The 2,555-nt window shown below is 38.0% G+C and overlaps 1 pseudogene; it reads left to right on the top strand.

Annotated features, from left to right (window-relative positions):
- The window catches only part of LOC104804385, a 2,085-nt pseudogene extending 347 nt beyond the window's left edge, over nucleotides 1-1,738 (top strand).
- The last annotated feature ends 817 nt before the right edge of the window (nucleotides 1,739-2,555 follow it).

Consider the following 2,555-nt stretch of genomic DNA (forward strand, 5'->3'; position numbering starts at 1 on the left):
CTCCCCCGGACGAACCCTCCCCCTCCCTCGGGAATTTGGGCGGCGGCGGAGGACCGAAGCCTATCCGCCGGGACGTGTACGGAAACGGGAGGATAATAGACATAACGCACAGAATGACGGCGGAGATGCCGCTGTTCGGGACAGGAGGCGCGGGAGTGGGGCAGTTCCTGTGGCAGAGGAAGAGCATCAAGAGGGGAAACAACACCAACAGCTCCTTCCTGAAGATGTGGGTCCACACTGGGACCCACGTCGACGCGCCCGGTCACTTCGTCGACGCCCTCGACCTGGACCTCCTCAATGGTGAGTGGCTCCTCCTCCTCCTCTTTCGTCTCAGCTCCATCCTCTTCCGTTCATAGAATCGATATATACACATACACATATGTATACACATGCATGTATGCACTGGTCAGGGCCTGCATTGTTAGTAGACGTGCCGAGGGACAAGAACAAGATCACTGCTCAAGTTATGGAATATTCCCCGAGGCATAAAGCGCGCTCTCTTCAGAACCTCTAATACCGACAGGTAAACAATAATATTAACATGTCACAAAAAAAACAATATTAAAAACAACTTTCAATGCATTATAATTATAATTATATATCTGTCATTTTTATAAAATTTTCAAATAAATATCTAAACTATAAAATTTTCAGATAAATATCTCAATTTTTCAAAACTTTCGTAGAAATACCTAGATTTTTAAAAAATTGTCAAATAAAACCAAAATACATTAAAGTCGTTCAACTTATAATGGAATCCGACAAAATTTGATGACTCAGTCCATTCAACTAAGGTTATTTTATTTGAAATTTTTTTAAAAAATTTGGGTATTTGTATAGAAGTTTTGAAAATTTTAAGTATTTATTTGAGAGTTTTATAGTTTAGATATCTATTTATAAATTTTATAAAAATTTAGGTATCTATATGAGATTATCTTTATAGTTATTATCGATTAGGTCTTTTAAGGTTCTTAAATATTTTATTTATTGAAAATATTAAATATGCATGTGTGTGTTTTTGTTTCCGTACGAGTTAGACGGCTTATGTACACAAAAGAGGAAGACAAGAGTTTCGTGGCGTTTTCAACTGATGGGGCGAAATGGTTAGTGGAGAATACGGACATCAAACTTGTCGGTGAGACCACCACTTAATTTTAACTATTTTTTTTATATTCGTCGGATTAATTTTGATACCTCAGGTTTATATTATACGACATTATCCTGTAGTTTGATTTTTTTTTCAATACCTAAAATTATATTAACGTAAATTTCTATATCTTTTTTGTCAATCTAAAAATATCAAATAGATTAATAATAATATCAACTATATATTGCAGGAATAGATTACGTCTCGATAGCTGCTTACGATGATCTGGACCCCGCACACATTGAGTTTCTCAAACATACGGTACGCATAATATTAATTGTTTTTCGACGTGAAGTTGTGCTAATTTCGATATTGGACCGTCGATATGATTATTATTATTTTTTTATAATGTTTTTAGGATATGATTCCAATAGAAGGGTTAAGACTGGACGACGTGGCTGCGGGATTGTACCATCTCAACTGTTTGCCAATGAGGCTGTTTGGTGCCGATGGGGCTCCCACCAGATGCATTCTTGTCCCTTAGGACATTTAATGTTTCTAATTATAATAAAATTGGACCGTCTCATCCCGCTACATTACTATGTCCAAGTTACTATAATATATATATATATATATAAATTAAAAACAATGTTTTTTGTCCCAATAGATGCTAATGGAACCTAAGATTAACTATTCGATTATCGACAAGACAACATAATATCACTTTGAGATTATCGTACTCTTCAAGATCGACGAAATATTGGACAGTACATCTTTTCGGTTTTACGTAATAATCAACAAACCACGTGAAACATGAAACGTGTAAATTAGTCGAAACTGATCGGTTCTAAAAAAAGTTCAAATATTAGAAAGAATCGAATTCACAACTTCGTGTAAAGGGGTTTGTCATTTTTCAACGCCGTTTTTCTTCTTATTCTTTTCTTACTTTTAATATTTACTGGTTTACTCTTTCAATAATAAACTACAAGATTAATTAGTGAAATTTATGCATAGCTTAGATAACATAAAATGGACCGTTGGAATCTTACGGTTTGTCAATAAAACAATACATAGCCAGAAGTGAATTATGTACTGACACGATATACGCGGTGGGCGATGAATTCGTCGTTGAGGACAGTGGAATTGACCTCGATCTCGACCAGGTCGATGGCAATGGTGGGAACCTCAGCGATCATAACCCGCCGGAGCGCGTTCGCCATTGAGACGTACGTCGGTCTCCCGAAGCTCGAACTTCACGAAGTCATCGCTCAGCTCCCGGTTCTTCACCTTCGGGAACCTCTGGTACGAGACACCGTCCATTTCGAAAAAAGCTCATTTCTTTCTTCTTCTTCATCCTCTCCTAGCTTCTGATTCTCCGGTCTGTGAGTTGCTAGGGTTTCAGCTATGGAAGCTCTCGAGGGGCTTCTGACTGACGAAGACGAGAAAGGCTACACAAGGAGGGGGGGGG

This window comes from Tarenaya hassleriana, unplaced genomic scaffold (genome assembly GCF_000463585.1).
Source record: "Tarenaya hassleriana unplaced genomic scaffold, ASM46358v1 Cleome9, whole genome shotgun sequence".
NCBI classification, from domain to species: domain Eukaryota; kingdom Viridiplantae; phylum Streptophyta; class Magnoliopsida; order Brassicales; family Cleomaceae; genus Tarenaya; species Tarenaya hassleriana.